This window comes from Sciurus vulgaris (assembly GCF_902686455.1).
Source record: "Sciurus vulgaris genome assembly, chromosome: 9".
In the NCBI taxonomy this organism is placed as follows: Eukaryota; Metazoa; Chordata; class Mammalia; order Rodentia; family Sciuridae; genus Sciurus; species Sciurus vulgaris.
In genome coordinates, this window is record NC_136469.1 from 136,660,994 (window position 1) to 136,675,464 (window position 14,471).

A 14,471-nucleotide genomic window follows, 5' to 3' on the forward strand; every position below is an offset into this window, starting at 1 on the left:
AATGCCAAAGCTGCAGACATTAGCAAGCAGAATTAAATCCATAATACAGTATCTGTTGTAGGATAACAAATGGCCTGATTTTGTTCAAGACTCAGGGGTGTCTCAGGATACAAAAATCCTAATGCCGAAACCATAGCAGGCTGGGACAAATGGGGACAGGTAGCCACCACAGAAGCAAGGGGGCGTCAACTACTGAAGGACAGTTTGTGTGATGGAGAGGAGTTTGACCTTCACCCTCTGAGGAACAAGACAACTGATTTGGACAGAGGACTAGTCTGGGAAGGAGAGAATCGTGGAAGAAGCTGGCTGTTGTCTGAATAGTGAATCAGAGTCTGAAAATGCCGGCCAGGAGGCTCTAAAAGAAGGGAGACCAGGAGAGCAGACACACAGGCAGGGAAAGCAAAACGAATTTTATGTTTCCTTTTAACTCTGAGACGTGCTTTTACTATTGAAATCTAATCAGTGAGAAGTCTATATTACATATTGACCAAATCGACTAGATTACTTCCGGGCGATTCAGTATCTACCTATTACAGGTTGGATTATCCCTGCCCCCTCCCAAACAATGCTGGGTATGTTGACGCCCTACCCCTACTACCTCAAAATATGACCTTACTTGCAAAATAGGTTTGTCGCAGATGCAGTTAGATACGATGAGGTCAGCAAGTGCAGTGGTGAGCACCTGCAATGCCAGAGACTCAGGAGGCTGAGGCAGGATGCTCATGAATTCAAGGCCAGCAGCCTCAGCAATTTGGCGAGGCTCTAAGCAACTGAACGAGATCCTGTCTCAAAGTATAAAAAGGGCCGAGGATGTGGCTCAGTGGTTAAGTGCCCCTGGGTTCAATTTCCAGTACCAAATAAATAAATAAATAAGGTCAACTTGGCAGAGTGGCCCTTAATCTGATATGACTAGTGTCCTGCTAAGAAGACAGCCATGTAGAAGTGGAGACCTGGGGAGAGCTCTGTGTGACCACCAAGGGTGGATGGAGCCTGGTCAAAGAAAACCAAAGATCACCTGCAACTCAGAGGGTGGAGGAGGCAAGGAGGGGTCCTCCCAGGCTTCAGAGGGAGCACACCTTGACAGAGGACTTACAGTATCAAGAACTATGAGCTTATAAATTTCTGTTGAGACATCCATTTTATAAGTGTTTGTTATAGCAGCCTCAAGGGAGCTAATACACTAGTCAATCAATATCCAAACTTGTTTTTTCCAAAATGAGAGACCAGATAGAGACTAGACATGATATAAATACTCTGCTGAGAGATTCTGGCAGGCAGGCACTAAGCTGGGCACTTTCCAGTGAACCATCTCAACAGACGCCTATCAATCCAGGTGACAGATGAGAAGCTGGGATGCAGAGGTTGCAGCTTGCCCACAGGATCCCAGCTAGAAAGTGGCAGAGTCTGGCTTGCACTCATGTGTCTCTGCCTTCAAAGACAGATTCTTAGTTTCTCCTCCTTTGAATTTCCTAAAAGGAATGGCAAGAAAGCCAAGGCAGAAAGCCAGAACAAACCGGAAAAGCTGGCAGAACTCTAAGCTAAGTACAAACATGGGAAAACACAGCCTCGAGGTGCCCAGGGAGGGAGGGGTGGAAGAGGCCATGCGGAAGAAGGGCCTCTTGCTCTGCAGCTCTGAGTCACCAAAATGTGATTCTCATTCTTATCAGCACGACTTGCTTCCCATCGTCCCCAGGGGCTCTGCAAGCCAAGGGGAGGCAGACACAAAGCGTGCTCAGAGAGACTTGGGAGGGAGCAAGTCTTTTCAGAAGCCCTTGGGGCCTTACAGGGAAGACACTTTGCTAAAGTTAATTACTTTCTGGATGAACATCTGATTACAAATATCATTTGCAAGCTCCACCTGCCGCGGATGTCTCCTGTTTTTCAAGTGGATGTTCAAAGAATGTTAAAATCCTAATATATATCTTCATCTCCCATAGAAAACAGAACAGTGATTATTTTGGGCCTCGGGAAGTTGGGATCCAGTCACAGAATTCATCATCACCCTTATGCAGTCTAGGAGAACAGGGAACAGATCAGATGAGAATTCTTTAAGGAACACATCCCGCCTGCAAAATCAGCCTGAGTCACTGCGGCAAGGAGAGGCTGCGTTTAAATCAGAAATCATTTTTAAAATGTTGACCAATGACCCCTTACTCTGACAGGGAGGCTGCTGTGTTTGGTAAGGAGCCAATACGCTTTTGTCTGTGTGCAGAAGATGCATTTGGAGCACAATTCACCACCCAGAGGAAAGACACAGGGTCGGCAGCCCGGAACAAGTTCCCCCTCTCCTGTGTGGCTCGGTGGGTGCCCTTCCATCCTGGTCTCAGTTCCTCATCTAGCAGCGGAAGTTCTTTGTTCTGATGGGATTCTGTCACCTGTCCCTCCCTCCCTCATCTCTTGTCCTCTCTTTTCAACCTTATACTTCCCATCACCAGCGTGAAATTTGAGGGGTTGGTAGGCGGGTTTGGATAAGCACACAGGAGTGGTCCACACAGTGCTGTGCAGAAACCTCTGGGGGGGGGGGGAGACGGGAGGGGCTGAAACTTGGATACATAAAGTTCATTGATCCCTGCGCTTCACAGAGCACACACTGCAAGCCTCAATGAAGTGCTAGACACTGGGAGTCAGGGGATAGAACTTCATTCCTGGCCACTCAGAACCCACAATCCTGGTAAGGAGAGAGAAATGGTCCGCTCTAAGTGAACGTTACACACAAGGAAACACTCACAGAGAGAAGGAAGCAGGTGCCAGAGGCTTTGTCCAGTCAGGGAAAGCTCTTGTAACAGGGGTTCATGCGATGCTTTGACTATACCCCTTGTCGCTTTGAAACTTACATGGTTTTTACTTTTCCCAACCTTTTCCCTGACATTTTTTTCCCTACCTTCTCCTCCCTGATCTCCTTTTCCCTGATCTTCTCCTTCCTGATCTCGCCTCTCGAATCTTATTCTCTCTGAATCACCTCTGAAAGCCCCCTGTTCCCCATGATGGGCAGAATCACAGCCTCTGGGACAGGAGTCCCCTGTGTTTCTTCTTTGCTATTAAAGCAATAAACCTTCTTTTCCCTTTTTCTCAAAACCGGGTCCTCGGTATTGGATTGGCATCGGGGACAAGGACGGAGCTTTCGGCAACACTCTCAGGTCCCAGAGAAGGCAGATGCGGGGAAACGGTGGGAAAGAGAATATTCTAGAAAGAAGAAGCCCAGTACGCAGCCAGAAGTTGAAGCGATTGCTTCCTGCAGTTCAAAGCCCGAGGGCCTGTGACCTACGCAGTGAAGGGCCTCGTTAGGGCAGACGGTGGGCTCATGGGTCGCGGTCTGCGTGCTGAGCTGAGAGAGATCATCGCCTCCTCTCTGGGCTCACATATCTGGCAGCGAGTCCACAGCTGTCACACCTCTTGCATGAAGTGCACGCTTGAAAGACTGATGGGAATCATTCTGTGAAGCTCCAGAAAGCTGGAACCAAAGTGCAGAAATTACTGAAAAGCATGAACTTTTAATAGTCCGTGCTGTTAAACTGGAAGAAGATTCACGGACAACAGTTAAGTGCCCATTAATGACTGGGTGACATAGATTATTTTTTTTTTTTTGGACAAACTAAACTTTAAAGTCACCTTAGACCAGTGAGGCCTGATGCCTCAGTGAGGCCCTCTTCTCATGGCGGAAATCAATTAAGCCATCTACTAAAAAACACGTGGGACCAGCCTGCTGTGCTAGGCAGAGTTTTCTACCAACAATCATGTTGTTTATAAATTACTCCAGTTACTCCACCATGAACCCCCTCTTTTCCAAACATTCGATTCCAGAACTCAAATTTATCAAGTAATAATTGTTCCTATTTGAGTTGTAAAAGCCAAACATCAGCGCTATGATTTAACTAGATATTTTCAAATATAGAAAATAGCTTGAAGTCTACCATCTGGGGACTCAAGATTGGAAATGTCTAGAGAAAATCATCTCCAAGGTCCCTTCTAGGCATTGTTACTCCAGGGAATAAGAGTGACAAAAAAGGGAGAAGTTGGTTGGAGTCTGGCAACATTTTGAAGGCCTGCTCTAAGGAGAGAAAGCAAAAGTGAACATATTCCTCAGTGCAGAGGGAGCAACGCCAAGAGGGCAGACATCCAGGCCAGCCAGGGGCAGGGAGCATGGGATGCAGGACCCGCAGGTCTGGCTTAGAATCAGGGCTGACTAGTCATAGACTTTGAGTAGGACAAGGAGCTTGTCACTCTGAGACTCCTGTCTTCTGCAGATGTGGCCAGTGGTCCTCGAGAGTATTGCTGCAAAGGTTGCATGAAATAATGTATTTTAAAGCAACCAGACACAACTATCACACAGTAGGCTTGCAAAGCTGGATAGAAATCAGAGCAATGACAATACTGCCTGCATCAAGAGGTTCAGATACCACGGAGCAGTTTAATTTGTTTACTGTGCAGAAAGATAGGAGTCTTTATTGCTCTAATGACAGTTAGATGACTTTAGAAGCTGCCTAGGGATAGCGTGCTGTTGTCATTGTAGATAATAAAAGCAGGATTGAGAGGAGAATTAATGAGAAAACCAGACGAATCCAAAATACTGGGCCATCACCCGTCTGGACTGCGTCAATGCAGGGAAGGAAGAGATGACGTAAGCGTTTATTTCTAACTCTCCCTCTCTGAGAACACTGAGTGTTTTCAGTCTGATTTCTGCTTTTAGCACTCCCAACACACCTGGACTCCAAACAGCATTCTTTTTAAATCTTTGTTATTGCTGCTGGCCTGAGTCCCTAAAGCATCTGCGTGCAAGATGATATTCTTGCGATGTGGGAAGGAAGGTAATGGCGACACGCTCCCCAAGAACCAGGAATGAGGCAAAGAGATTGTCCTCCCAAGAGTTAAGCCAGGAAATCAGTAGAGTCAGATCAAGATGTGCAAAGACAGGGCAGGGCCCAGTGCAGCAGGATGAGGGCCAACTTCAATGAAGATATTAAGGTAGCTAGAGAAAAATTATTTTGGTCAGAAGGAGGCTGACCAGCAGGGAAACACAAAAAGAGAGCCACAGAGGACACACCTCAGCTTGAAACATGTCCTACCCACGGGCAGGCAGCGTATCCAGCACATCGGCATCTGTAGTGGCTGCTGGTCACCTTGAGGATAAACCCCAAAACAGCTTCCATGATCCATACCCTGTGGGGTTGAAGCCCAACACAAATGCACCCACCTCTCTCCACCTCCCTCAGTCCTGCTATATCCCTGGGCTTCTTGCTGCTTGCACGAATGGCTGTTCTCCTGGACTCTGATTCTCCTTCCCCACATTTTGCATGGCTCCTTGCCTCACACCATTGCTCAAGCATAACTTGGCCTTCTCTGATTACCACATCTAAAATCCATCAGAGAACTAGAAGCAACCAATGTGTTTGGAACGCATGAAATGGCTGGATATTTTTCTGAGACCTTAAAAAAAAAAAAAAGCTCTGTGTGTGAGTGTGTGTGTGTGTGTGTGTGTGTGTGTGTGTGTGTGCAAAAGCCAACAAGTAGCCTGGCAGGAAGAAATGGCTGGTTTAAAAAGTTGAAGGAGGGCAGAGGGGCAGCTCAGTGGCGGAGTGTGTGCTCAGCATGCACGAAGCCCTGGGTTCCATCCCCAGCACCACATAAATAAATAAATAAAGTTGAAAGAGAGGTTTGCTCTGCACAACGTAGGGCTCGTGAAATACTCGGTCTCCACAGATTGCAGTGCTGCAGCGATATCTACTGAACAAGGGAGAGAGCCATCCAGGAGGGGCTTATGTATGTGAGCAGGGTCCACAGTCATGAATCATCTTGCTAAACAAGAGGATGCTTTTCAGAATACTTGCCTGCTTTATCTCTTCAGTGTATTTAGTGGAAAATTTTTAAGCTTGTTTTTCCCTTAACCCTTCATTTTCTGAGATCTGGATTTTACCAACTGAGGTTTGTGAGATCATAACTCTTAGAGGAAAGAAAGAAAGAACTCAGTTTCATTCCCATTTGTCAAAAGTATCCCAAATGGAAGCTGAAGAGATCAGACCATCCCATGACATCCCTAAACTCCCCAATACAACAAATCGCCTTAACTCTGATTTCCTTCTCACCAAGCAAATGTCCTCTGATAGTTTAACTTTTCACTCAGATTTGCTAGGAAACGAAGGAACTGGGAAGTGAGGGCCTGAACTCTTTGGCTCTTGTGTCAACTGCATTTCTCGCTGTTGGTTAGAATAGAGCACAAATGACCCATGAACTTGTGCTTTGGTCTGCGTTGGTTGTGTCTTCAGTACTGCAGCAAGATGTTCTCTGGGGGCTGGCAAGGATAGGTCTCTGGGTCTTTACTCAGGGAAAATTGGAAGGAGAGAGAAGGGTGAAAGGTTTGGGGGTTACCACTTCCTGGGACTTTACTAACAAGCATCTGGTTCTAATGTGGGAGAAATCTGAAGAGTGTGTGTGTGTGTGTATGTGCATGTGTGTGTGTGTGTGTGTGTGGCTGTTCTAGAATTATCCTTGGAGAGGAGAGATGGATGGGTGGGGGTAGCTGGACTTGTGGTAAATCACTTGAGATCTGAAAAAAAAAAAAAAAAAGTCTGTCTATGTTCCGACATGGGAGTCTCTGAAGGAATGGGGATTTGGAAAAGAGCGGCCCTGAAGTCGGAGTCGTGGGCACCAAGGTCCAGGCCACCAGTGATCAAACCTAGGGCTCGGTAACAAGGCCACCTCTGTTACAAGACCACAAAAGTCTGCACAAGGAAACAGACAAGCAAACCCATCCCTCAATGAAGCTTGACTCAAGGCTGAGAGTTTGAAGATGAGAAAGCAGCCTGAGGATTTAAAGACCTGTGGATCTCATGCACCCTTCTCTGCCCTCCCTCGCTCAGCTTACAGACAAACCAGTATCTGATCAGGCATGGACAAGGCCAACACCCAGAGGCCATTCTGCCCACTCTGTTCAACCTCCCTAGATAACCCCACCCACTCTGGCCTCTTCTTTGAAATATCGAACTGTGGATCAGGGCCAAGCTCAGAACTTAAACACAAATTAGTAGTTTCTAGGAGCATCTCCCCAAAGTTACTCCTTTTTCCTATGGGAATGCTTCTGTCGGGGAAAAAGACTATGTAATGCAAACATATCTCTCTCTTTCTCTCTCTCTCTCTCTCTCTCTCTCTCACACACACACACACACACACACACATACACACCACATGCATACTTAAAACAAACACAAAGTGAAGTTAATTACACTTACCTCATAGACTTTTTAAGGGAGCAAGCTGAGGCATAGAAAATTTAAGAAAACGGTCTACCACCACTCAGCAGATCATGATAGAAACCCAAACCTGAGTCAGAGAGTCTAAAGCAGTTTTGACATGATCAAGGCATTTGGCAGTAAGGAGAGGACTTGACTATTACATACAGGCAAAATCCATTTGCTATTCCAAAAGTGGACACCCACTGTGTGCCAGACATCACATTAGGTCTTGAAGTTGAAGTTCCAGTCCAGAGAGCACAGTTATCCTAAGATGAAGGTGAGCAGTTCCATGACAGGGACTTATGGGTTCCTCCAGCAGTATGGGAAAGGAGAGGAAGGGTGGAAAGCTTCATCTCAGAGAGGAAGCTGCATTCAGACAGACATTCAAAGAGGGGAAAACAAAGTGGATAGGGTGTAGAGAGTTGAAACAGACTGTGGATGAGGTCAAGAAGTAGCAAGCTGCTTGCTCTCCTATCATCCAAAGAGGCTCAGACGATCTGTTAAGAAGTCATTCATCTGAGGTCTTAGAATTGAAATTCAAGGAGCACAGATTGTAGTATAAAACTCAATGTGACCCTGTAGGAAAAGGTTTCAAAGGTCCATTCAAGGATTTTAAAGAGAGATGTTTAAGTAAATTCAAGAGATTGCTTCTGAAAAGTTATCACTGGAGGATAGATGGACAGCCATAGCTTGGTGCAACAGACTAGCTTCACCATGCCTCTGTTCTATTCTAGGAGAGAGTTTCACTTATACCATCTTCGGGATGTTGCTTCTCAGCAAAAACTTTCTTTGGGCATGTTAGCAAGTTCATGGAATGTTCACCAAAGCACGAGGCAGAGTCTGGGTCGCAAAACAGAGTCACTCTTGTCAACTTTCTTTCACGCTATTTAAAGAATAAGGTGCAGCTGGACACAGTGGCACTTACCTATAATACCAGTACTCAGGAAGCTGAGGCAGGAGGATCACAAGTTTGACGCCAGCCTCAGCAACTTAGCAAGACCTGAGTTTCAAGATTAAAAAAAAAAAAAAAAAAAAAAAGATCTGGGGATGGAGTGCAGTGATAGAGTCCCCCTGAGTACTGCCCCCCTCAGGGGAAAAAAGAAAGGTACAAATTTCAGAGGAGAAGATGCAGGAGAAGATTATGTAAAACTGCAAGAACAAAAACAGAGAGAGTGCCAAGTCCTTGAGACATCTAGGAACATTGCAGGACAATGACAAGAGCTAAAGATTGAGAACTGAATTTAAAGAACTCTCAATTTCTTGAGTCTTGGTTGCGTCTTCACCACTGAGATTCTGGTTATTTCCATCACTTTAAAATCATTAATTCGACAGTAATCCCTATGGACTCTCCCTCTGTAGTGGAAACACAGAAGCAGAACAGACTCGGATTTGGGAAACACGCTGGTGCACAGGGCCACTCTGAAGATGGTGATGAAGAGGATGTTCTGGGGCTGAGGATAAGGGGCCACAGGAAGTGGCTCCAGGCCTGGGTCCTTGGATAACAAAGAGAACTCTCGCCGGGCTACTCCGGAGGGCCACTAAAATGCTCAAAGGAGATAAAACGTGGACTCACTACCCACACGCTCGGTCTTTTAATCTGACCACCCTCCAAATGTCACCAGTGTTTCTGGCCTCAGCCTATGGCTGTGCGATGACATTCCAGTGAGGCCTAGCAGTGTCCTCCGGCAGCTTCTGGCCTGTGGCTCTCCCTTTAAAGAGGGGCCTTGGGATCCCGGTCTGCATTCGGGCTGAACAGAGCTCTCTGTCTGTGCCTGGTTCACACGCGCGTGAAATCCACCTCCGTATCACTCGCTCCTGGAGGGGATTTTCTCTCTGTGTTACACCTGCAAAATGCCATCCTCCTTTCTCTGGCAAGCCTGGTTACATGATTAATATTTTAAGCCTCCCAGGTTCTGCTTTCCCTAGTTTCAAAAGTGCCTGAATGTTGTGCTTTAAAAAAAAAAAAATGTATTTATCTACCCATCCAGACTGCTGAGGAGGAATTGCAAGTAGAAGGTACAGCCACAGGGGCCTCGACAAATCCCGGCAAATCTTTAAATTGCTTCTGCAGTCATTGGGGTTTTCTTTCATTAGCATCTCCGATGCTACTTCTCTCCTGTCGACCTTCATTTTGAAATGGAAGGGAGAAGGGTTTTAAGAGGGCATTATCTTTTTCTTCCAAAATGTAGACTTGAAATGCATGACCAGTGTTCTCAGCTTGGTTCAGAGAGAAATAGGTCTGGCTTCCCCTCCTGTCCTTGGCCCCACCATCTCCCCCAGCTCACATCCCAGGAGACTCCTCTGATTTTTCTCTCTCCTAAGCTCCCTCCTCGGAGCAAGAAGCACTGCAAAGCTTCCCCCACAAAGCTTCTTGCATTCCCCTCACGGACGGCTGCAGGCACCTGGTTATCTCCTCATCCACAGTCTCCTCGGCTTGGCTCCTTTGCTGGAGAAACAGAAGGGGCCTTAGATAGGAAGGCAGAAAGGCCTGGCTACATATCCCAGAATCTGGAATCAGTGGCTGATGTTCAAATGCAGCTCTGACACTAATTCCTAAGAAATCTCATTCCTGAGGCACAGGGCAAACCTGCTGATGTCTTCAAGCTTCATTTTCTTTACTTACAAAGCCTGTAATGGTGATAAAATTCAATAAATAAGAAGGAATATGTAATAAATGAGAGTACAAAGAAGACTCATTGTGGCAAAAGGTGCAATATATTACACATAACTATTGCTACCTAGTAGCTGAAGTTTAGGGTTCTGTTGTTCACAAAGATACTCTTCAAAGTTCCTTTCCATCTCTAAATCTCAGGGCATTGATTCCTAGAGTAGATAACTGCATATTGATCCACCATGTCTGTATTGAGCATTGGAGACACAAAGAAGAATGAGGAGCAGTGTTCACTTCTGTATTCAGTTCTGTCTTGTGAGACAGACAAACCCCTAAAACCCCAAGAGAAGGTCCAGTCACGTCCTTTACTTGGTCAATAGCCAAGATGATGAAAGGGCTTCCTTACTGACTCACTCCAAGAAATGCTGGATATTTGCAACTAGTAGACTCCACTGTATAATGTGCTATGCTTCTGCTCCTTCCAGCCTTTGATTGAACACCACTCATCCTGATTGGACTGAGTGAGAGATCCCTAGGTATTGACAATGTGTTAGGATGTATCAGAATAGTAAAAGCAGGCATGAAGTCCTAGGGATGCCTGCCTTCAAGATTTGAAGTTCCAGGTTCCAGTGCACATCATGGAACTCCCTGTCCATGAATTTGGACAATACCCTTGTTCTATGGGAGCTCATGTCTCTTCTTGCAAAGATGAGCTAATTCTCTCTGCCTGCCAACAGTGTTGTAAGTAATGAAACAATATGTGTAAAAATATATTTTTTAGATTGTATACCTCCTTATAATGTTAGTTTCAGAGACTAGCATAAGAAGGAAGTTAAAGAAAATTTTCTTTTTAAAAATTCATGGAAGACATGAAGCAAAGAATTAAGGGATGAGATAAGATACACTGATAGCATTTTTTTAAAGCAGAAAAGAAGAAAATATCTACCAAGAGCTATAGAAATTCAGAGTAGGAAAAGAGAACAGAGGGTGATAGATTTTCATTATAGTGTTTTCTTAATGTAGTAACTGATTAAGGTTTGTGACAGCTGATAATAGTGATAAGAAGACCAGTAAAAAAAAAGAAGAAGAAGAAGAAAAGAAAAGAAAAGAAAAAGAGAAAAAGAAATAGCTTTAGTATTCAGTAATAACAAGCAAGGAGTGTCCATCTGGATGGACAGAATATATTGAAACAAGACTAAGCAGGAAGACATTTCAGGATATGGGGAGGAAGGCAGGTTTCAGGACTAGTTTTCAGATTTCCCACTGGGATAGCTGGATGTGGGGGCTATAATTTAGGTAGCACAGGGAACAAACACAGGAAAGAAGGGTCAAGGAGGCAATGACAGACTCAGTTGAGGACAAGGCAAGTTAAATTTCTACAGGGCAGCCAGGTAAAGATGTCAGCAGGTAGCTGGATTCAGAGGCATGAAGCTTAACAACAGAGATGTGGAAGATGATGCAAAGGAAATGACTGAGATCAACACCCTGGACGTTGTAAGGTTGAGACTAATAAAAGTGACCTCAAGACAGAACCCGGAAGAACTCCACAATGTTTCCTTCATACTGCCAAAAAGCTGATGTCATTGAAAGGTAGACAATTTATGTGCAATTGTCAACGATAATGTCAAAGCACCCGATCTTCAGTCAGACTGACTGGTCTTCAGACTTAGCTCCACTTTACCAACATGGGCAAGTCAGGTCAACTCTGAGTCTCACTGTTCTCATCCGTACAACGGGTATGCCACAGGAATGCCTGTCGTGAGGACAAATGAGGTAGTGGTCAGGTGTTCAGGGCCTAAAACAGACACACATATATATTTAAACCGTGTTAGATGCTTGGGGCAAGAATTTCACTTGTTTCTGTTTTAAGATTTCATTTACTTTCTGAAAGGTGTTTTCTAGGCCACCAATGGAAGAAGGGGCTTTGTCCTTACCTCCTCGATGGTCCACTAAGTAACCTCCAGCATCTCTTCTCCATCTTCCCTTCTCTCAGCAGCCCCTCACCCCATCTCAGACAGCACCCCCCATTCTCCTTGCTGTAGCTTGCAGAGCTTCTGCACTCTGCGTGTGCTGGTCTTGAATACCCATGGCAGTACCACGGGGAGCTCCAGGCAGGCGGGTCTGCTGCCCACCATGTAAGCCTGTGACCAAGATCCCCACCAGACTCCTGGTCCTGGAGAACCAGACAATCAACCCCTCCCATTCAGACGACTGGGCCACCTCATGTCCTGCTGCTCTGTTCTCTACCCCAGATGCCATTCCTTGCTAAGAATGGCCCTATCACCATGGCCTCTGAACCCCAGCATCTCCAGAATATGGGGATTCATTTATTCAAAACAAATTTATTGTGTTTTCATTATAATCCTGACCCTTAGGCATTGGCAATATTGAGGTGAATAAGACTTCCTCATGGAGCTTCTCATCTGGGGGGAAATATAGTAATCAATAAAATGTACACATAAAACAATGAATTCAAATAGTGCTATGAACTGAATTTTGTGCCCACCCCCAAAATTCACATGTTGAAACATAATTCTGAATATGATAATGTGTGGAGATAGGGTTGTGTGGGCAGAAGTACACGCCATCCTCAGAAATGGGATTATGGCCCATATAAAGGGGCACCTAGGCAGGCCCCTCTCTCTTCTTCACATGAGGTGACAGTAAGAAGATAGCCATCTATGAACCAGAAAATGTGCCACCACCAAAAGCCAAATTTGCCAGCGCCTTAATCCTGAACTTTCTGGTCCCCAGAACTGTGTGTTAAAAAAAAAAATTGTGTTGGTTATAAGTCACCCTGTCCAACAGCCTCAACAAACTAAGACAAGACGTGAAAAAAATGTGATAGAGGAAATAAACAGAAGTGTGATAGGGCAAGATTGTGTATCAGACAGCTTCCCTTTACTGTGACCAAGCTACCTGACATGAACAACTTAAAGGAGGAAAGATTTGGGGGGATTTACAGTTTCAGAAGTGTTTTGGTTAGGTTTTGCATTGCTGTGACCAAATTACCCAACAAGAACAACTTAGAGGAGGGGAAGTTTATTTGGGCTCATGGTTTCTGAGGTCTCAGTTCATAGATGGTTGACTCCATTGTTCTGAGCCAAGATGAGGCAGAATGTCATGGGGGAAGGACCCAGGAAAGCTGTGACCTCACTGCCCATCAGGAAGCAGAGGGAGAAGAAGGGAGGAAGTTGCTGCAAGGAAGATGCACCCTTCCAGGGCATGTCCCCAGGGACCTACCTCCTCCATACATGCCCTACTGGCTTTCAGTTAACACCCAGTTCAAACTTGGATACACTTATTAGGTTACAGCTCTCCTAGTCCTATCATTTTATCCATGAATATTCCTACCTTAACAGGATCTTTTCAGGGACAACTCATATCTAAACCTTAACACAAAGTTTTAGTCCCAAGTTGGCTGACTCCATTGCTTTAGGCCTGAGGTGATACAGAAAATCATAGCAGACCAAAGCTGCTCAGTTCTTGGAAGCCAGGAAGCAGAGAGAGTGGGGGCTCAGAAACAGGAAATTTCCTTCCAGGGCACATCCACAGGACCCATTTCCTCGGACTAGGTCCTCCCAGTATTAATCCACTGATGAGGTCAGAGCCCTCAGGACCCAAATCTCTTCCCAAAAGCTCTCCTTCTGAACATGGCTGCCCTGGTGACCCAAGACTTCAACGCTATGAGTTTGGGGAGGACACTTTACATCCCAACCACAATAGTCTGAGATGAATCTCTTCTGCATGGACATTTAAGGGAAACTTTGACCCTAAAAATGTGAACGAATATGTAGAAGGTGGGGATGGAGAACAGGGATTCTTACCTGAGCAACTACAAAAGCTAAGCAAGCATGCTACAGGACACAGTTTTAGGTCTGCATCTCTCATTTGCAGCTCTCTTTTTCCCTCTGAACTCAACAAACCCAACAAAGAAATGCTCTCACCTCCTTTCCAATGAGCTACAGGGAAGAGGATGCTTTGAATTACATGACAGACTTTCCGTTCTGTCATTCTAAGTACCTCACGTTTTCAGGTGTTTCATGAGTGAGAAGGTGAGATTCAAAGATGCAACCCCACAAGAACACAAAACTAGAGAATTTCTTGTCACTCAACTAGAATCCACAGCAGCACTGACTGTTCAGAAATAATACAGCTCTCTCTCAAAACTAGGTAGGGCAGTTTGCAAAGTATTTTTGTGAACATGGTTATATTTAAAGCCCATAGCCTCAATGTGAAATAATATTTTCTCTAATTCACAGATGAGGAAACTGAGGTTCAGATCATTTCTGTCTCTTTCAAAATATGCCACTTATAGTGATGAAGCTAAGATTTGAAGTCATGGCCCATCTGGTCATGGGGTCCATTTCCACCATGGTTATTGCAGAGCTTCTGGTCCATTCAGGACTCTGGATCAGACCCACATTGCGACCTCTGGCATTTATTCAGTCTTAACTATGGAGCCCATCTTTGCTGCAGTATCCCCCACCCTAAAGTAAGAAAAGAATCACTTTTTCTGCTTCACACATGATGCTGTATATAAAGTGACTACCTATTCTTCCAACAATCCCAAGAGGGTGCACAGTGTGGATTTCCTTGGCCTCCCCTGTTCAACACGTCTGCTGTCCTTGAAG